At 36.0% G+C, this 22,685-nt stretch overlaps 1 non-coding gene across 1 annotated transcript; it reads right to left on the bottom strand.

Moving 5' to 3' along the window:
- Positions 1 to 18,221: 18,221 nt before the first annotated feature.
- On the bottom strand, positions 18,222 to 18,293 carry TRNAV-GAC (transfer RNA valine (anticodon GAC)). The gene has a single exon. It is a non-coding gene; the product is annotated as a tRNA-Val (tRNA).
- Between the last annotated feature and the right edge of the window lie 4,392 nt (positions 18,294 to 22,685).

Genomic DNA, 22,685 nt, shown 5'->3' with positions numbered 1-22,685 from the left:
GAATAAGAATGTCCTATATTTTTCTTACACTTTATCTTCTGATTTTTTGAATACAGACAATTGCTAACATAACAAGTTAGAGTGTTCTCACATTTATTTAGTCTCTGGAGAGTTGGTGAAAATAGGAATTACCTTGAATATTTGATAGAACTCATGATTAAAATCATACAGTTTATTGTTTTTTCATGAAAAGATTTTAAGTGACATCAGTTTTCTAATATAATAGGACTTCAGATTTTTAAAAATAGTTTTAGCTAGTTATATTTTTCTAGAAATTTTAATTAAGTTTTCGAACTTATTGGGATAATAATGTCTTATCTTTTTAATCTGTGCCACAGGTTAAATCCTTTTTTAGTTTCTAATTTCACTGATTTGTGTCTTCTCCAATATATTTCTTAATACATTTATACATACATGCATGTGTCTTCCATCTAGTAGTTTAGAAGTTCTACACTCTATTTCTATTAGTCCAGAAATTTTAAAATTAATAGTCACCTTAATAAAGTCCACATTTAATCAATTTATTTACTTCTCTCACACAATTTTAGACACACTGAATGCATTCTAAACACCCTTTTCCTCATTATATGTTATTCTTATTCATTGTTTTAGTTCTGTGTTTTTCTACCCTCATAAATTGGACAATTCTTATTTTATATAATCAAATTCTGTATAGATCACCCTCACAGTTACCATTTTTTTTGCTCACCATTCCTATTTGACCTGTGACATTTCTTTTGGGAACATATTTGTTCTTCTTGAAGTTTGTTCTTTGGATGTTCCTTTAGAGAAGGCCAGTTAGTAGTAAACTTCCTTAGTTTGGGTGTAAAATATTTTTTTGACCTTTCATAAAATTCTAGGTTGCAGATAATTCTCTCAGGACTTTCAAGCTCTGTCACACTGTCTTCTAGATACTTTTCTTCCTATTGAGAGATCAGTCTAGTTTTCATTTCTTCATAAGTTCTTTTTGTCTAGAAGTTCTATTTTTACAGTTCGTCCAAGTGTGGATTCCTTTTTATGTATGTTGCTGGAGATGCATTGAATTGTCACAATCGGAATTTTTTTAATCAATTCTGGAAGGCTCTTGGACATTGTTTCTTCACATTTTGGCTTTCCCACATTTTCTCTACCCCCTCATCTAGAATTTGAAATAGTAATGTATCATTTTCTTACTCTACCTTACATATTTGTTAATCTATTGTTATTATTTTCTATCTCTGCCTCTCTCTGTTCTAAAAAACTGGGTAATTTCTTATACATCTTCCAGTCTACTGCATCACTCTTCAGCTGTGTCAAATCTTTTATGTAGCCTGTCCATTGAGTTCTCATAATAATTATTTATTTTTCATTTATAGAGATTCTACTAGTTGTTCTTTTTTCCCCAAAAAAATTCTATTACACTGGAGGTAGTCTATTATTCCTTTGTCATAATCTTTCTACCTTTTTTTCCACAAATGCATTGAGCGTTCCTATTTTGTTACAAGTAAATCTGTGGTCTTTGTATATTTTATAATCTTTGAATTGAGACCTTATATTTGTAACACTTTATGGAGGTATATTTTTGTGGCCCTGATTTTACATGTATTCCCCTACAGAAGATAAATGTTTGCTTCTGCCAGGTGGCTAGAGGCACTAGCAACCCAGGATCAATTTAAACTAAATTTTCATCTTGGGGTTTTTAGACCACACAAATGGAATGAATTCTGGCCCAGAACCTGAGTAATGCCTTGCTTGTGGTTACAAATTCTCAGGAAAGGATTTTTTTTCTCCTTCTATCTGCAGCCAAATTTTTTAGTTTTTCCTTTTCGTGTGGTACTTTTTCTAGTTCATTCTTTACTAGGGATGTGTTTCGAAGGTTCTGGCATCATGAAGGTGTCTATAATTAAACTTAGGCCTTGATCAGTCCATAGGATTGATCACCTATAACTCACTTGGTTGATTGAAAGAAAGCTGGGGGCCACCATGGCCTGGCAGATGTCCCCGTGGGCAGCTGTCCAATTGAGTGCTGTAATAGATCTCCAGATTTATGCTTGCTTGTTCTTTTTGGCCTCTATGAATCTGCCTCCTTCATTTCTTGCCAGAATAGTTAAGCATTTAAAAAGATGGATTTTTAAAAAATGTTAACCAACATTTTTAGGATTTTTTATAAGGAGGGTTTTTTTTTTTTAAATAATGTACATATTATCAGAAACTATCCATGCAAATAATGTAATAAGGCTCTATTTATTCTTAAAAACATCTAAAGACACTTCTATATTATAATTTCAAGAGATAAAAAGGTAGCTAAATCAGGTTTTCACTTGTGCTATGTTGCTTAAATAATAAATTTTGCATAAGGTTCACTCTTTCCATTTCTAAAGTTTATCTTGCTGTAAATATTTTTACCTCCATTCCACTATGAATTTACTTTTTCAGAAGTGTCTCCAGAACTCAGAATGAAACCTATTACATGTTCCAATTCCCACAAACTTTAATTATGTTATAAGACCGTATCATCTTATCATGAAAACCAACTCATTTTTCCATCTGGTTGTGAGAACCTTCACCTTTCAGTCTAAACGTTTCTGTGTGGATAGTGGGCAGTTTGGTGGAAAGGTAGTGGTGCTGTGAGTGATCACAGTAGTTAATAACACCCACTAAAAGCTATAGGCTTCAAAGCCCTCTAAGGACATTACTCTCAATTTTTCGAGTAAAAATAAAACATTCACTATTTTTTGGTATAAATTATAATTTCCATTGCAACTCTACCTGATAGTTCTCATTTAGCAGAATTTCCAACCTCATGTATTTCCAACTACACATGTATTACAGTGGTATACCCCAACTCTATACAGCTAATCAGAATTGACTGTCCCTTAAGAAAGAAAAAAACTGTCTTTAGCTAAAAGTATTAAAGATTCCTGAAATGAAAATTAAAGACTTCCCAAAGTTTAAGGCCAAGAATAGGGCAATACTTGAATGTGTAGGGTAGTAGAGAAAGCTTTTTTTAATGTGAGTTGTATTTCTCCTATTTACAATAAGAAAACTGTTTTGCCAGTTGGTAACTGATCGGATGTAATCAAGTATCCTTTGCAATTACTCTTACCTACTAACTTAGGTTCTTTTTAACTAGATCTTTTATTTCACAAAAAAACCTACTTAAATGCTAATTATAAATACATTTCAACCTTCCAGAGATGGAAATAAATATGACATCTGATTTTTATGATTTTGGCTGGCTGGTCTATTTAATATCTAATATTTACCAATATTTCTCACAATCTGGATCATTCCGTAATGAATTAAGTTTTTAAATTCATAGTTAATAATACATTATCCTTGTAACTTTTTAATCATCTGTGAAAATACAGGTAAAATATGATTTTTGAAATTTATGTCCTAAAAGGCTACATAGGATTAGCTATCTGTGAATAATTTGGGGGGGGGAAGCTTTATTTTGGGTTTTCTTTCTTGCTTTATTCCTGAATTAATGGTAACACTTTATGATCATTAATAAGTATAAACATTTTAATTATATTGAGGTATCTTTTTAATACAAAATGAATGTAAAATGTTATTGAACTATTTTTTTCAGAATTTATCAAAACCGTCATATGTTTTTTTCCCTTTGAACTCTTAGTACTCTGAAGTATTTTAGAAAATAACTAAATCTGAACCCTCATTGTGTTCCTGAAGTAAACATCTTTTGGAACCCTACTTAGTCTCTCCCTTCAGCTTCTCTTGTCCTCATTCTTACTTTGATTTTATCTGAAAATGATCATTATAGTTTACTGCCTGCATGGAATTTCGCATGCCTCATCTCATGTAGTTCTCACAACCATCCTGCAAGTTAAACATAATTATCCTAAAGTTTTAGAATTAGGAAGTGAGGCTCAATGAGAGTAAAGAACTGGCTTCATGTCTAACAGCTGGTAACCAGAAATGTCAGCTGCCAAAACACGGGCTCACCGTGTGACCCTGACTGCCCTGCCTGGGATGACGTCAGTGGATGTTAATATTTATTTCAGAGATTTCTTGGGCAAGTAATGTGACCATGAGATCCACTGTTCTTACCTGCCAGTGGTCATCCTGGCTGTGCTGAGTACCCCCCACCAAAGTTTTCACACACTAACAGAAGAATAGCCACAGCTACAGGGAAGAAATTCAGATGAAGTCACTTATCTTCCCTGTGGAGGCTGGATAACTTCCTATCCAGAGACCAGGTAACTATTCAAATACCTGACTGAGGTCCACTTTCACTGTTTATTTTTTTAGTTCCTTTTCTCATCATCACCTGCCTTTTCCTTGCTTCTGCTTCATGTCTAACTGCCATCAGACTCAGCATCTCCAGATCATATAAGAGATTATCTCTCATATTGTAGGAAGTACTAATGCTGGAAAGTACTCACATCCATTAGTTCTTTTTTTCCCAATTCTTAAAGTTTCATCATCAAAGTTACCTTAATATGACATATTTTCATCTTCCAATTCTAAATTCCAAGAAGAGTTCTGGAAAACCGGAAGCTGAAGCCAATAACTGATTTACCACTAAATATAGTAATTCTGAAAAAGCTTCTCAAGTAAATAAAGGACACGGCGTAGCTAGTTAACTAAGTAACAGACTTTAAAAAAAAGATGTTAGATCTGAAAAAGGCAAAGGCGTGTGTTATTACACCCATTATGCTCATCAAATTTGAAAGCCATTCCATGCACCTTTTAAAAAAATTTGTGTGTCTATGGGAGAGTGAATGAGAAACACTTTTTAACCATTATTATTTTACTTTCTTTGAAAGGCAAAATCAAACATGGGAACGGGGGAGTGTATAGCTCAGTGGTAGAGTACATGCTTAACATGCACAAGGTCCTGGGTTCAATCCCCAGTACTTCCGATTGATACATACATACATACATAATTACCCCCCAAAAGATAATAAAATGAAACAAAAATTAAAATAATAAAATAAAAACAAACATGGGAATTGATACTGGTTATCTGATTTCTAATTTGAGTGTATCATCTTGGAAGGCAATAATCTGGTTCTCAACCTTGATAAAATATATTGTATAAATATTCCTTTTGTGCATTGAGCTTTTAGGACACTGATTCTGTCTTGAGGGGGTGAGTAGAGTGGCCAGGGTTGGGGTTGGGTGATGGGGGGAAAATGCCTTTACATTTTTAGCCATACATGTATAAAGAATATATGGATTAGGGTCAACTTTTCAAGGAGACAGAATTACTCTCTTCTAGTCCCAAATTATTTGAAAACATGCATCTTATTCTTCCATCACAAAGCACAGGGTCTTATTCAACAAATACTTTATTTGATTTCTCTTCAGATGCACTTCTACAGTTAGCTATAATAGGGGCTAAGCATATAGGATAAAGGAAGATAATTTGGTAACATGCACAGGACCTCAGCATTTTGAAAGAGTATCATGTTTGGAACAAGACATTAGGGTTGTTGTGGGATTCTGGAGTGCAGAGATCAGTAGTGGCACCTTTCAGCAGATTTCAGTCAAAGCTGCATAACAGACAATGACAAATCAAGAGCTTTCGTTCATAGCCCTGTGTTCTTGCAACTGTCTTGGCTTAAAAAAAAAATAGATGTATAAAAATGGATGTATAAAAGCCACCCTTGCCCTCTAGGAGTTAACAGAGTAATTATATTTGCAAATCTGTCTTCCCGTCTTCAGGTATGAGGGGAGGGGAAACTCTGCTCACTCCACACACGGAATCAACAATATCTCATGATGAATTGTAGAAATCACAGCAGTAATAGCAATGCTGGCCAATTAATTACCAATATTTTCACCCAAAGTCAAATTAAGTACATAACATTGTATGCTTTTGTGGTTTATTTTAAGAGCAATTTACCATTTTGCACAACTGCATACATACTCCTATAAATATTCTAAGAGTGGGAGGCATGTGAGAAAATATAAAGCTCCCATTAATGGACATATTCTACTTAGTTTACAGAAACTGCATACCACCAAAAAGTGAGGAATGCTTAATTTAGTGCTCATAAATGTCTCCATGTCTTCTAGAATTTCTAAGTCTTCTATTTTTGAAGAACATACTTTTATTATTTTTTTTTTAATTTTGTTGAGTCAGTTTACAATGCTGTGTCAATTTCTGGTGTAGAAAAACATACTTTTAAACTGTTATAGAATATAAAGATTTGGGGCCCCAAACAAGACAGAACACAGTGAGCACAAACAGTGGCAAGCTGGAGCATGTAACTGGGATTTTACTTTTCACCCAGTCATTCCTGACTCTTAGTAAGAAGCTATGTCGTCTGCACAGGTCCCTTAGCCTCTGTGGGTCTCCTTGACCAGAGGAAGTTGCAGTTAGACCAGTAGGGTCTCACTAGCTCTTTCCCATTTCTGAATTACAACCTCCTAAATATCTTGCTATATAGTGCAGAGAAAACAGGGCTCAGAGACAAAGGCCCTGGATTCCAATGCCAACTTTGCCACTAAATTTGTTCCATGACAGTAAATGTCATTAGACCTCAGTTTCTACGAGTATACAATCATGAATTCAAATTAGAACATTTTTAATATCCTTTAAACTTCTGAAATGTTTATTGATTATGAATATTTGGAAGTATCTTTCAGGGTACATTGTGCATTATTCTGAGTCAATAGGGGGAGCTCTCACATAGCTTTTTTTCATGTAGCCCACAAATAACAGAAATTACAGGATCTTAATTGCAAAATTGAGGTGGATCATTTCATTACAATCAGGTATTTATAAACCCGAGGACTCACATTACCCACCACAGCAATATTAGGGTGGCCATCCACTCAGCTGTGCCTCCTTAACCCTGAGAGCTTTTTAATCATCCATCAAAGCACACGTTTGTTAGTCTGTTTAAGCCATTTCAGAAGTTGTTTTGTTTTCTGTTTGTCTTCTGGACTCCAGCTCCATGAAGTTAGGGGCTACATTTGATTTGTATTCAAACCTATAAGAGTTAAAAGCAGCAGGAAAGGTTTATGGAGATTAAAAAGCAAGAAACCATTTCGTTAGGTCTGTGCTTCTGTGGGTTGAACTTGCTACACACACAACCTGACATGTGTACTTAAATTATTATTGTTCAATTATATATTTCAGAGGTTGGCATCTTTGTTCTTTATTTTTTTTCCTTAGTCTGTTACATATAATTTACTACCCTAATTCACGGAATTTAAAAGCCATTCATCATTGAATCTTCAGGAAGTTTGCTTTATTTAATTGAAATAGATCTCTTTTATGTTAATTAGAATGTGAAACATGGCTTGTGAACAGTTAGCTTTCAAATGAAACTCATACATTAATGCTCAGGTAAGATGAAAACGAGACAACACACTTTTAATAGATATTTCTTCAATAAAGTTGTGGTTTATTTTTAGGATGGAATTTTATTGCTTACTGTGATTTATACCTACTTTATCTAAAGGCTCGTGGTGGCCAACAAATAACGGCTCGTATTTTTTGGCCATTTTTCCCTGAAAACATAACTACTTTTTAAAATATGGAAAAGTAATTTATAAGGGAAATGAAAAAAGCTTACATGGAAGATTACATAAAATACATCTGTCTTTTCAAGCCATTGAGATATATAAACAACTCGTTAAGACCTTTAAATGCCAAGAGGAAGGACAAAAGATTCTTTTATTGCAATGAACTTTTGAAAATATGTCTTTTTTTTTTACTTTCAAGAAGTAAGATTTTACTTTGCATCTAAAAAATATCTTGATTAAATGTACACGTGCATATATATTTTTTATATCACTTGAAGGTTTGTCTTCAAAAGAATCAGTGATAAAGCAAAAATATAGGAAAAATAAACACGTTTGGCAACCAGAAAGCTTTTTTCAATGAAAGTACAGCTTTTTGTTTTTGACTGCAAACGTTTTTCTTTTTATGTCAAGTGAAATTTTAAGATCACCTATGAGTTTGGAACCGAATCCTTTACTGCCAAATCTGATTCCAATCCTTAAAATCTGTTTTTGTAATACTGCCAGCAATGCACTAACTTTAAATAGGTAGCCAGACATATTGGCAAAAAATATACGTGGTTAATCAAATAAAACTATGTAGCAGTTTGGGAACAATCAATCAACTTTCAGAATCTTTTAAGTATGTATGAAGCTGCTGTGAGGACACCGGGACTCACAGTGAAATACTACAATCAAACTGCGTAAGCAGCCGCTTTTGAATTCATCTTCTCCTTTGTTTTTAAGTTTTCATAGACCTGCCTCTTAACTATGAATTTTATAAGCCTTCGAAAGAAAAAAAAACCTGGCAAGCCTACTACTTCAACTAACAAAGAAACTAGAACTGGTAACAGAGCTGGAAGCTGAAAACACTGCAAGAACTGCCAACTTGAACTTATCTGCTTAACTATTATTGTCTGGATTGCACTTGAAATGCCTTCTGATGATTGACATTATTTCACTGAAAAAGAGCACGTGTATGAAAAGACTTAAAAACTTTACTTTGCTTCATAACTTCATGTTGATTCTTTTCAAATAAAAGATAGCATTACATAAAAACAAATCCTGACACCCAAACGTTAACATGTTTCATTCTTTACAAACTACATTTCTGTTATGTGAGAAAAGTATAGCTGTACTTTTATAAGTGCCAGTGCCAACCCCACAAGAATTCCACTTTTTATTTTATTTTTGTTTGCTTGTTTTAAACCAGGAGCCAAAATTTTATTTTCCAAATGAATTATTTGTGAAACAATTCCAAGCCCTGTAGTTATATTAGAATGTCTTAGTACTTTTTATTTGTTACACATTCTTCTTTTTTGTAATCATAAATGTAATTAATCAGAATGTTAAGACTTCAAATGCTAATGAACACTTTTGGCTCTTGAAGCCAAAATGTTGGATCTGTCCAAATAGTAAAACTATTAAAACTTTGAAACACTCAAAAGAAATGTCCCCTTTCTTTTTAGTGTCTAAAGTCCCTTTTGCTGAATCTCAATAGTGGCTAATAATATTAGCTCCTAACACAGTATATTTCTGTACAAGACTTGTTCGTGTGTGTGTTGGGTTCCCATTTTACTAAACAGTCTTAGTATGTTTTTATTCTCATATATGTTATCAAATATCCCCAGGTTTGTTCATAGAGGCAAATATGAGAATTAATTCTGAAGCAGAGATAAATATATTTTTGGAAAATACATGGTTTACAGCGGTAAATTTGTTGTTGTCATGTTCATAAAAGCATCTCAGTGTTAGAAGTACATAATGCTGAATTCAGAGCTGGAGAAAAAACTGTTGGTGAAACAGCTGATATATAATCTAAATAGAACTATACCTATATACTGAGTTCTCTTTTGTTTTCTTTAACAAGAGCATTGCCCATATTGGAAGTCAAAGAGTAGACTATCATAAATAAAGCCAAGTCAAAATAAGAAAAAGACTTCACCCCTGACTCATCCTACCCTGTCCCCTACCCACCCTTGGCTGCTCCTAACTCCTTCGTAATCTTGAAGGCCCCAGAGAGAAGACATCTCTGCCCAGGTCTGAACATATCCCTCTCTCCTCTCAACCCTGCGACACCGTCCACATCCTGCCAGGATCAGGTAACCCCCTTCTGCAAGTTCTAATTCTCCTATCTATATCATTGCAACTGCCAGTTTTATTTATGTGTTTAATGTGTATCTTGGTTTCCAGCTACATTGTAATCTTGAAGGTAGAATTGTCTTACTATCTTTACACCTCCAGTGTTTCATAAACTGCTTGTCTACAAGTCAAGGACTGAGGACACAGGGTTAAACTCCACTTCCCACCTAAAGCCTAGCACTTGCTGGGGCAGACTCAGAAGCAGTTATGGTTGTTCCGATGACTGCAAAGATAGCCATGTGAAGAGATATGATGGCCGATGAAGGAATGACAACATACTTATTCAAGGACTGCACACTGGAGGTTCAGGCTGGAAACAGTAACTAAGTCACGTTTAAGGCCATCGCACTGCACAAGGGGCCCAGTGCTCCAGTCCTGGCAGTTTCCACTATGAGGGAACGCAAGTGCAGGGTTGTCAGAGCTCAAGACTTTTCAAGTAACTGCAAAATTTAGATTAGTTAATGTTAAATATCTAATTTTTTAAGTTACGGCTCAATATTTTTAAAAACACCTTATGAGCCAAGAAAATATGCAAACAAGTCGTAGATGGCATTTGGGCCAGTGATAGGGACAATAAGTCAAAAAAAAAAGATGCCATAAATATCTTCCTTGAATTAAAACAGCAATGAAAATAATCAAAAAACCTTCCTACCAAATTGGGAAAATACATTTATGTGTATGATTCTCTTTACATTTGTTTATCTTTAGATTTAAATTTATAGTCCAGCTGATACAGAAACTTGTATTTTGTATTCACATTTGTGTTTAAGTGGATATGCATGTTTACATTTGTACTTATATAGCCAGGTTTGGCAGGCTGGGGCTCAGAATGAGGAAACTTAAGGTCTGTTTAGACCTGATGGCAACATGAAGCACACAACTGTAAAAATGCCGACCTTATAACTTGGGTTTGAATCCAAGTTTGCAGGCAGCTTGTGTTTCTAACCTTTAAAACCACCTCTGCATCTCCGATAAACACAGAACTAAGCTGAGAAGAAAAGGTATTTACAGCACCACCTTTGGATAACTTTAAAGCTGTTCAAGTATTTTTGCAGTGACTGGAGGGGACGGAATGCTGGGGAACTCATAGCACTGGAAACAAAGCGGACTGGTTTTATCTCAACTTTTTATATCCAACTGAAGCACACTTCACCTGTGAAGAGTGATTATTAAGTTTCTTTCAAGGGAACGGGGCCTGTAATTCATGAATGCTGCAGGTGTGAACCCCTACAAGTCTTTTTCTGAGTGAAAGAACGTTAATCATTATTCATGGGTGAGATAGTCCATTTATTCCACAGCAGAGAAAGAATTCCTTTTTTTAATCTTCCTAAAACATGAGACCTTCAACTTTTGATAAGCTTCACAACAATTAAAGGCTCCCTCTTAGAATTATGCTTATTAGAGTTGTTCTCTCATGCTTGTTTTTTAAATACTGGAACTTGTGTACTTACTAAAATGTTGGTAAGAATCTGTGGTTAAAAATAGCAATCAATTGTTCAATAAAATTCCAAAGACTTTGGTAATTCTAGACCAATATTTTTATCTGTGAATGCAGAATAAATCCCAAACTGAAACTCAAGGGAGTGGTTGCATTGGATTTTGTTTGTATCAAACGTGGTTTGAAATAAGCGAGTCATTGGGTAGAGCTTAAACATCTTTTGTTTATGTGGAAATTTTAATTTGTTGTGAAACTCAATTGACAGTGTGAATTCATAAATATTATGCTACTTAACAAGAGTTTAATATTCCTCACTTCATATATTTCACCGTTTTTTCTAGATATTTTTTCAAATATTACAAATATTTTGAAATATACATACTTCTTCACATAGATATGGCTAGTACTTTTTTGTTTTTATTTTCAAGCAACAGAGTACACATGGTATGAATTCTTGTAGTTCATGTGGGCATCAGATTGAAGACAATTCAGGAATTTCAGTGGTTTTAAATCATTTTTATTTCACTTTTAACACTTTTTTATCATGCAGATTAAAAAAACACTTTACTGTCCAACCAGGTCATGTTCAGAATATATACTGAGTAACCAAAAAAGTTAATTCTTAGGAAATAATAGAGAAATTGTCATGTCAAACAGACAATAATTACATAATTCCAAAAAATTATAAAAGATGTTGGAAGAAAAACTGTAAAGATTAAATTAACAAATGTAACAACTAAATGACTGCAATTCAATCAGTCTTGTTTGTTTATATAGCAAAACCAAAACCTAAAGTCGGAACTAACACTATATCCACTTCTCACTAATGTTTTACTCTTATAACAAACAAACAAACAAAATGCTACAGTCCTAAATTTGGTCAGAGAGATGCTGAATTTACAGTTTCTGTTCTTCCTGAAAGAGTTAAGCAAGATTTGTTCTGTGGTTCAAATCTATAGACATTTTATCTTGGACCTAGTCTCAATACATAGGAAGCTTGTCTAGATTTTTTTTTTTACTTTATTTGGGAAATTTTCCCCAATATTAATTAGTATTCAGTTGAAAGTTTGGGCAAGTTAGTAAGAAGATTATAAATTCTTTTAGAAGGAGGATGGGAAATTTAGCCAACATGAACTCATAAAAGCATTCATTTTTCATTCATTGCAAAGACCTGAAGGTCAACCTCTTCTCCCGTGTGCTGGGGTGGACATGCATCTACTGTCTTGGGGAGAAATGGCCTCCCATATTTTCTCAATCACCTGGAAGAATTACAAGGTAGTCCTCATGGCTATGCCCGGCACAAGGACCTAAAGACAGAGACGACTCATACATAATAAACTATCAGTCAGTCATTCCACAGTGTATTTTTATTTGCTAAGAAAATGTGTCCATTAAAATTCATAGAGAATTGAACCATCTTCTCCAAAGGCACAGACATTCAGACTTACACATTCATCAGCTGCACCGTAAATATAAGAGCTTCAAGAGCCATCTTAGCTGACCTCTGACTTTTCACGTCCCGGTGGCTTCTTGTTGCTTTTACTAGGCTGTGATGGTTTCTTCCCTAGCTATGTGCTGCAGCTTCTTCAACCCATCTTTGGTGACATGAAACATGTTTACTGTCTTTCTCTTGCTCGCTCTCCTTGGCCATGTGAATTGAGTTTATTCTTAGGTCCTGAGTATTCAGACCGTCTCAGTCTTAACCTATGTAAAGACCACCATCCAGTTTGCAGAGCTGTCAGAACATCCCACCAGTGTACCTGAGGTACTACGCACTGAGAAATCCACTTCCCATCAAAAAGCAAATTCTAGAAGGGAAGAGGTTTTTCACTGTTACATCTTTCCAAGCTTCATTGAATCCCAACACAAATGAACTGGATGGTTGAATGTAAACACTTGGTCTGTCCTTCTCCACAATCATAGGAGGAACAGTGCCGAAGAACTTCCCCCAAACTTTCTCAAAGTGAAGTAGAAATTGCTCTCAAATGCTAGTTATAAATGTGTAATCTGAACTCCAGCCACTCCGCAGGGCTGCAGAAGAATTTACGATGTGCTAAATATTTCCTTTGTTCTTCCCAGTGGTAGCCTGCTGTAGCAATTAGGAAGCAAGGGCTCCACATGTAAACTGCTAGAGTCTTCTAAAGAATTGTTGATAACTGTTCAACCAGCTCAATGAACGGGATTTTCTTATTGTGCAGAATTCTGAGTTTTTAATTTCCTTTCAAGGTCAGATTTTCTGAAATGTTTTCTAAAATTTTCTTCCTCCTTCCCTGGTGCCTTTCCACTGCCCCTTTACAAGGAGGGAGGAGAGGTCAAGATGACAGCTGTAAGCCAATGGAAGCCCAGGTTTGCAGACTGCTAACACTGCAATCCTTTTTAAAGCCACATAAAGGTCCTTTGTGTTGCTATCAAAAACACCTCTGACCTCCTCTTTCTCATTTTCATAGAAAGTGACAGCCCAGTCCCATCCTTCATAAAAAGGCAAAAAAAAAAAAAAAAAAAAATCTGCCAATACCATCCTTCTTCAGAAACCAGACACTATTAATCATCAGCAGGAGGCAGTATGGCTTCAATTAGCTACAAAGTATATAATAAATTCTCAGTTATTCAATGTGTGTGTGTGTCTCTCTCTGTGTGTGTGTGTGTATGTGTGTGTGTATATGTGCTGGGGAGGGGGTGATCTTACCTGTGCTGGATACTGTTCTAAATGCTTCACATGTATTAATTGTATGAGGATTGTATTATTATTTCCATTTCAGAACTGAAAAAATTAAAGGACAGAGAAATAAAATTACTTGCTCCAAATCATGTAGTTGGTTAGTGGCAGGGCTGGAAATGATTCCAAAGTGTAGGATTCTAGTTGAGAGAACAAATGTTTTTGAGAGGCAGTTTGGCAAAGGGCTGGACTGTCGCATTTGCCACTCAGTTGCTGTGTAATCTCAGGCAAGTTAGTGAGCCTCTCTGTGCCTGATTCACCATCTATTAATTGGGATAAAAGTAGTACCCAACTCATTGGGTTTTTGTGAAGATTAAGTGAGTTAATACATTTTAAGCACTTAAACAGTGTCAGGCATATAGCAAGCCCAATGTAGATATTACTTTTTGTGATCCACATCAAATTTTTTAAGAATAAACCTCAAGGAATAGGAGGAAATTAGCTGTATTCTTACCTTTAGTCTTTATTTAATACCACACCCAGTGCTAGTTGCAAAAGGTAGGGGATGAATTAGACACTATATCCAATCTGAAGTGTATCATGGTTTCATGGAGGAAAAACTATGTACACAGATTGTAAGAAAGTACAGTACATGTGATAATGCATGAATATTATTATATTTTTTAAGACAAGGTCATGACAATAGGATTGTGAACTCCATCATTTAGAAGGGACATAGCATGTTCAGGGAAGACTTCCTAAAATGTGCTATATATTATCTTATGTATTATAAAAATAATTAAAACACTTGAGGAGATAAGAATTGAAGTACGGATGAGTAGGAATTAGTCATAAACAGGGTAGAGAAGTTCCAGGATTGGGAACAGGCTTTGCGAGGGCAGAGAGGGAGGGAAAGGTGTTGGCAGATCTAGGGAACAGGTCGCAGTATATGAGTGTGTTTGGATATAAGGCAAAAGGAGAAGGATGTGGCCAGAGACCTTCAGAGGCTGATTCACACACAGCTGCCAAATGACTCTTGCTGAAGAACAGTTCTGGTCAAGACCCTCCTATTACACAGTTGCTAACATTTCCCCACTGTTAAGGGTTGAGTTGCAGCCCCCACAAAGTTCATATGTTGAACTCCTAACCCCCAGTACCTCAGAATGTGGTACTTTTTATTCCTCATTTGGAGATAGGGTTATTGTAAACACAATTAGTGAAATTAGGATGAGGTCCTAATGGAGTAGGTTAGGCCCTTAATCTAATACGACTGTGTCCTTATAAAAAGGGAAAATTTGGACAAGTAAACAGACACATTCAGGGAGTATGCCATGTGGAGATGGAGGCAGAGCTTGGGGTGCTGTATCTACAAGCCAAGGAGAGCCAAAGATTGCCAGCAAACCACCAGAAGCTAGGAGAGAGGCACATTTCATGTTCTACCTCACAGCCTTCAGAAGAAACCAATGCTGTTAACATCTAGATCTTGGACTTCTAGCCTCCAGAATTGTGAAGCAATACATGTTGTTATTTAAGCTGCCCAATTTGTGGCAACCCTACCAAACTAACACATCCACCAGTACAACATAAAGATTGCATTTCTAATTTGTTTCCTGAATTTTAAAAAATAACTGGTAAGGACAATAGGAATTACCAGGGAGGTAACAGAATTTCAACTATACTAGATCCTTTTCTGAAATTCTGAGCAGAGATGCCTTCTTTCCTAATTGATATAAAGCACTATATATAGCATTTACTATTCTCAAAACATACTCCTCATTCTCTGGCACTTCTGCATTTTTCTTAATACTTTCTTACATCTAGAATATATTTTCTGTGTCCCATAATTATGCCTCAGATTTCTACTCATTCTCAAATACCCAGCTGAAGTGTCCCTTCCTCCACAAAGCATTTCTCAGAGCCTAGCTCTAAATTTTATTTTCTTTATGGTGCCTAAAAATGCTGCCTTGTACTAAACAAATAGCCGAGCTTCTCCTTGACTTCTGCACCTGAAGAGACCATGAAATCCTTAAGAGCAGGACAGTAGGTACTTTACTCTTGATTTATTACATGAATTATTATGGTAATTAGCATATGGTTTGTGATCAGTATTTGTACATTCACTGAACTCTAAATTGAAACTAAATGGATTTAGTTCTGCATTATAGTAGTTGTACTCCAATTACACGTATGTTATTCCATTTGACATTGTCCCTCATTTGGTATTCTGTTCCTTTCATTTTACTACGATTTTAATGTCCTTGTGCACTAATTTATCATCCTTGTCCTTGCTGGATCTGCTTCTATTGGTCAGTTTTTCTTCTTATTATTGGTTGTATTATCCTGCTTCTTTGGCTGCCTGGTAACTTTTGATTGGATCCCAGACATTGTTAACTTTAAATTTTTTGATGCTAGATTTTTTTTTAAAAAACTATTTAAATAATTTCAGTTGTTCTAGCATACACATACTTCTTTTTTAAAAAAAAATCAGTTTTAAGATCTGCTTTTAAGCTTTGTTAAGATGGATCCAGAACAACCTTTAGTCAAGGGCTAATTTATCTTATTACTGATGCAATACCATCTAAGAATTCTATACTCCATAGGACTAAGTCTTTGAAACCTTGTTGAGAACATGACCTATTTCTAGTCCTCTGTGAGCCTTGGGGAGATTTCCCCAGATATTTCTTTTCAGTGGTTCTTTCTCTGGATTCAGAAATTTTCTTCTTATGTATCCACAGTGTTCAGTCAGAGTTTTAAGGGAACTCTTCTGTAGATCTTTAGAGTTCTCTTTCTGTCCAGATCTCTTTTTTCTTATTCTACCATTGTAATTCTTGCCACTGTGGCCTCCCCAAAGTCCTGCCTCTGTCTCCTCAACTCAGCAAGCCCACTAAGCTCTGCTTGTGTCTCAGCCCTGCACTGTGTCCTGGCACTAGTCTCCTAGCAGATAACTGGAGATCCTGGCATTTGTTTCCCATCTCTCAGGAATCACTGACCTGTGCTGCCTATGTTAGGTGCCTGAAAACCATTGTCTTAGAGATTTTGTTTGGATCTCTAGTTGTTAAACTAGAAGGGTAAATTCTACAATGTTGTGTATGTGAACATTGTTTAGAAAGTACTGTAAATGACTGAGCTAAACTGTTGCTGTTTTGAATAAATAACTGGTATTATTTATTGCCTTTGAATCTGTTACTTTATATATTTTTTTCTCTTGGATGGACTATTTGAAGTACAGTTTAGGTGAAAGATCTACAAGACATGGATAAATACAGAGCTTTAGAATCATATGAACATATTTTCTAATCCTGCTTTTACCCCCTCAAGTGGCATAACCTATGGCTACTGACTTAACCCTTCTGAGCCGCCCTTCTTCAAATGTAAAACAGAAGCAAACACAGGAACTCCACATGGTTATTATGAGGATCAAATATCCATCACTTCTCTGCCAGCTTTCAGGGTGAAGCTTTATTCTGAGATCCATGCAACATACTGGATCAAGAATTGCATGTGTAATTCTTAGTGGAGTCTCCCTATAACAGGTACCCAATAAGCTCCCTTCCACTTTCCCTTCCCCTCCAAGCAACTAGAAATTTATTGCATTGGGAATGCAAGAGAATTGAAGGTCTAATTTCTGCCAACCTCTCAAATTTGGGGTATTTCCCCAGGTAGTTCTTTGCTCAAATGAATAGGCAGATAAACCTGGTTCAACTACTTTACTGCATCTGGAAATATGAGACTACAAAAGTATAATGATGAATTAGTCCATTTTTCATTTTGACAGGCTTTCTTCATAGTCTTCCTGAATGCTTCTTCCAGGCATCTAACATATGATTTTGCTTATAATTGAGCCCATGTTTCTCATACATTTTATTCTCTGTTTTGCTGTTTCCTCCTATTCTCATATCCTTCACTGAGTTTCCCCAAAGATTTGTTTGTGACCCCTGTGCAATATGCTAGTAACTCCCAAATATCCATTGTAACTCTGCCTTTGAAATCCTTGCTAATACCATTTTGACATCCTTTATCAGAGCTTTATTTCTCCATGTTTCATTGCATTCACCATTACCACACTATCGCTGCCGTCATGAAGACTTGGCATCTTCTTCTAATGTTCTGTGATTTAGGTATTCCCATTACCAAGCCCTCACAATCATTCCTTTATGAGACCTCACTCATAGGAAATGCTTTTTCACAAGAAGCAGTTTGTGGTGAAGTGGAAAGAGCATGGAATGTGCTGACTAAAAATCCAAGTTTGAATCCATGTTTGCAGCACATAGTGACTTGGGTAAATTCCTTAAACTCTCTAAGCTTCAGTTTACTCATCTGTAAAATAAGGATAGTAATATCGAACTTGTAGAATTATAAAAATTAAACTTAGATAACCTGTGAAATGCTTAGAGTGATTTTCATTCAGAAGACACTCAATGATTGTTAGCTTGCTTCCACACTGTATATTTCTAAATCCCCATCCTCATGCTTGGACTTTGGTAAAAAAAAAACTTTCTGGTATTTTCTTTTTTTCCTTCTTAACAGAGGCACTAGGGATTGAACCCAGAATCTCGTGCATGTCAGGCACATGCTCTACCACTGAGCAATGCCCCCCATCCCCCAAGCATTTTCTTCACTTTTAAGTTTTCTCTTCTCCATTTTTATTAGCAGGGAATATTCATCCTGAACAAGGTTACTGAGGATCAAATGAGACATGTAAAAATTGTTACGCACATGTATCAGTTAAGATGTATCTGGCTGCAAGTAAAACTATTCAATGCAGTATCTGTAAATAAACCATCATGCTGAATGACTTAAACTTATACACTGATGTATATCCATCACTTCTCAATAAAACTGGGGAAAAACAGTTAAGCTTAAAAGGTAAGGAAATGAATTAGTTCATATAAGAAAACAAGCAAAGGTAGTGCAGGCTTCTGGGATGCTTAATTCAGCAAGTTCCTTCCATATCAATTTACCCTCAACAATTGTGTTGGTTTCATCCAAAATAGCTCCCCTCATGTCAGAAATTGAAGTCGTATGCTTCTTTCTTCTTGTCCAACAATAAAGAGAAATTGGTTCCCTGTACCTTTATTATCCTCCAGCAAACATTTCTTCTCATCTCATTGTCCAGAATTGGATCATAAGCCCCTTTCTTAAACAACCATTGACAAGAGAGAAAAGGTTACTTTTAGCCAGAATGATCTACCCCATGAATGAAAGGAAATTCCTCACACTGTATTGCTGCTATTCAGAGGAGGAAGGGTGGAAGTGATACTGAGAGTCAGTTGAGTGAATATATAAATAATTGTTGAGAGAATATCAGTTATTGTCACTGAATGACTTTATATTTCTTGGAACTATATTGCTGCTCACATCAGATCTAATAAATAATTGTTGAATATATTCCCTATCAAAATCCTCTACTTATGTGCTTCTAAATCTTTCTAACTACTAGGCTCAGTTTCATCTCCATGTCTAACTTCTCTCTTTTCCTTTCACATACTAAGGTAGACTCTTAACTTGATCAGGGTTCACAAATCTGCCAAGTTTTGTTTTTTGTGCCTTTCTAAAATTAGAATGATTTTCTTCTCAAAATGGTCTACTTCCCTGAAGGCTTCCAAGATCAAATATTTTCGGTCCTAGTCATAGAAGTCCAGCAAAACCTGAGCATCCTGGCACATTTCCTTTAGTTTTCAGAATATATATAGGTATGTTTCAGCCTTTCTTTCTTGTCCAATCAATAATAAGCCTTGGAGAACTCTGTCTGTTCTTGACAGTGTATGTCCTATATAGAATACAGTGTACGGTAAGCATTGTCAGGATAGTAATGTTTGAGAGGCATAGAAATTGTTGAGATAAAACAGATAGTATGGCTTATAAGGCAAATGCTTTTGCTTTTAATGTCAAATACATGAAATACTCAAATTCTAGGGTAGAACAAATAGACATGAGTAACTTGCTTAACCTTCAGATTCTCGTATTCTATTTCCAAAGATCCTGATTCAGGTCTGAGGTGGTGCTGAAAAATCTGCATTTTTATCAAATGTCCCAAATGACTCCCGTAAGAATTGGATAAACAACATTTGGCCAAATGGGTAGCATTCCACCAATTTCTTCTCCTTGCATCAATACAAAAATAAAGAAGTAAGGCTTAATGTTCGATGATAAATGAACAAATAAATGAATATCCCTGATCCCATGAATCACTGCTAACTAGAATTACTGGAATATTAAAGAATATATTTAAAGAAAGGGCAAGGATGGACAGGTGAGGGGAGAGGCAGACAGAGAAATTACCAGATAGGAAGGTTGAGTTCTGATTAATAAAGGGCCTTTAATGCTATGCTAAGGGATTTGAATTCTTCTGAAATCAGTAGGGAGTCTTGGAAGCTTTCTAAGCAGGGACTAGCACTACATAATTTGTGTTGTAGAAAGCCAACTTTGTCCAAATGTGATGGATTGACCAGAAAGGGGAAGCTGGAGGCAGAGAACCACACGTGATCAAAACCACAAATGGTTTCTTCAGGCCACAGGGACAGGTGAGGCCTCTGGGGCTTGAAGGCCACTGTACCGTGAATCAACACAAGGCAAGTATTGTGAGTGATTACCTATGATTTCCATTTGGAACCAAAGTGATTCATCTCCACGAGGCCAGTGACCACTAGTGGCTGCTCTGTCCAGAAAATAAGTTTCTCAAAGCTGAGACACTCTATGCCAAAGTCCAAAACACAGAGGCAGACCAAGAAAACTTTTTTCCCCTCATTTATGAGTAATGGTGGAAACTGAAGTTTAAACCTAGTAACTTATAAAGAGCAACACATACTGTGCATTAACAATTATCATTAGTGTGATTTTTTAAAGAAAAAAATGTTAATATGTTGAAAGAATGGCTGAGGCATATTGTTTACATGTAGAGTTTAAATTAGAGTAGACACTCAGTCTCCCAGAGCTGGCAGCATCAGGGGCAGGTGTGAGGAAAGCCCTGTTGTTCTATACTTAGAGTGGAGGAAATAGGTCATTGAGGGTGGCCAGGGAGACAGGCTTTCCCCTTATAATGAAAATGTTCTCTGTCTTTGCCACGTATCTCTACTGACATTTCTCTTTTATCATCTTTCCAAGGAGTCCACTTGCTGGACAAAATGCTAGATGGTAAAACTGGAGACACTGGAGTTAGTTCTTTCCTTTGGAGAGGCACCAAGGAATGAGGGAAATTGATTTTGTGCCCAGAAAGAAGTCAAGTTGAAGAGCCAAAAGTTATCAGGAAAACAGAGAATATTGAGTGGAAAATTAGCTAATTTTCCTAGCCTTTTAAATACTAGACAATCTTTTAAAATCTGTATCATTCAAATTGGTGTCAGCTATTCCACAATCCTCAGAACTTCCATCCAACCCTCCCCTCCTCCTATCCCATCTCAGTCTGTATCCCAGACCCAGCCTTCTTCAAATCCAAATATGCAAATCCACTTCCATCAAGAAACTGTAGACTTCGTGTCAAGATAAAGCTAAGAGAGAATTTCATCATAAAACCACCAACCACCATTTGAAATATCTCCTTTAGACATTTCTACAGAGTCTCTGTTTACTGAGCTGCCTGGGAAGACACCCCCTTTCCCCTTCCCCAAGGCTGCAGTTCAGTCTCCCTCCCTCTCCCCACCCCTTCTAGGGGGCAGAGCAGTTCTGCTCAATCCCCCAACCTGCCAATCACTCCGGATTCTTAGCAAGGCAAAAGGTCCCAAATTTAAAAGAAGACAGTAGTTTTTTCCATCTTATTATTACATCTGCATAACTTTGTTGTTTTACCTACCTTTCCTTTATTTTTATTACTGGGGGGAAAATTAGAAGATAGTTGAGGACAGTATTTTCAGAGTTACATCTGTTGCAAATCGTGGGACTAAGGGAAGCCTCTGGATTTCTTTCTTAAGCAGTCCTCAGTGAGTTTACTCTGTGCTGGCCACTGAGTTGAGTGCTGGCATCTCTGTACTCAAGGAAGTGCCACTGTCCTCAAGAAGCCCAGCCTGGTGTCCAGATATCTCATGTTCTGAACTTTGATATTTCAATTGAGTGTTTCACAGGAGGTCCTCAGGCACCTTTTCCCCATGGTCCTAACAACTGTCATGTGAATATATTACCTTTAAAAATTGTTGAAAAGGTGATAAATTAGGAGAAATTTTCTCAGGGGTTGAACTACTTTTTCGGTTCCCCACAGCCCTGATTCTGACTACACCCCAATTATGGGAGAAGGGGAGTATGTAGTTCATACCTCAACTGGTCCTAAAACTAATTTTTCAAGCCATAAGGTAGAGAAAAACCTATCAAGAAGCCTTTACAGAAAGTTTGAGTAATAAATTCATTCCAATTATGAATCTAAAGGGGAATTGGAGGTAATGAAGGGGCAGGGCTGGGTACAGGGTTTGTGGGGCCCAGTGCAAAATGAAATAGCAGGGGTGAGGGGCTTGTTCAAAAAGCAAGAAAATGTGCTATTAATGTGTTCTAAATGTGTGTCCTATAACATGAAGCTTTTTTTGTTTCTTCTGTGGTGTCTCTCAACTTGCCATGGTGGTTTTTTTATTTGCTTTTAATGTTCTCACTAAAGAAAACTTAAAATTGTTAATTATTAACATGAAGTTTGCCATTCATCTTTATATGGAGCAGTGCTATTTTTAGATGCAGATTTAAGAGCATTTGACTCATATGTGAAATCACCAAAATTACAAAATTCATATATCATAGCTCATACATGCATTCTTGTTAAGAATGTGTGCAAAAACACTGCACAAAACATAACCAGTTTTTACTTCATTTATCCAAAGACACACACGTTCTTTTTTAAAAATTTTTTATTTTTTTATTGAAGCATAGTTGATTTACAATGTTTCAGGTGTACAACAAAGTGATTCAGTTATACATATATATACCTCTATTTTTCAGATTATTTTCTATTATAGATTATTACAAGATAGTGACTATAGTTCCCATATAGTTCCCTACGCTATACAGTAGGTT

This window comes from Camelus dromedarius, chromosome 6, assembly GCF_036321535.1.
Source record: "Camelus dromedarius isolate mCamDro1 chromosome 6, mCamDro1.pat, whole genome shotgun sequence".
Taxonomy (NCBI): Eukaryota; Metazoa; Chordata; class Mammalia; order Artiodactyla; family Camelidae; genus Camelus; species Camelus dromedarius.
This window is presented reverse-complemented; position numbering and strand designations above follow the sequence as displayed.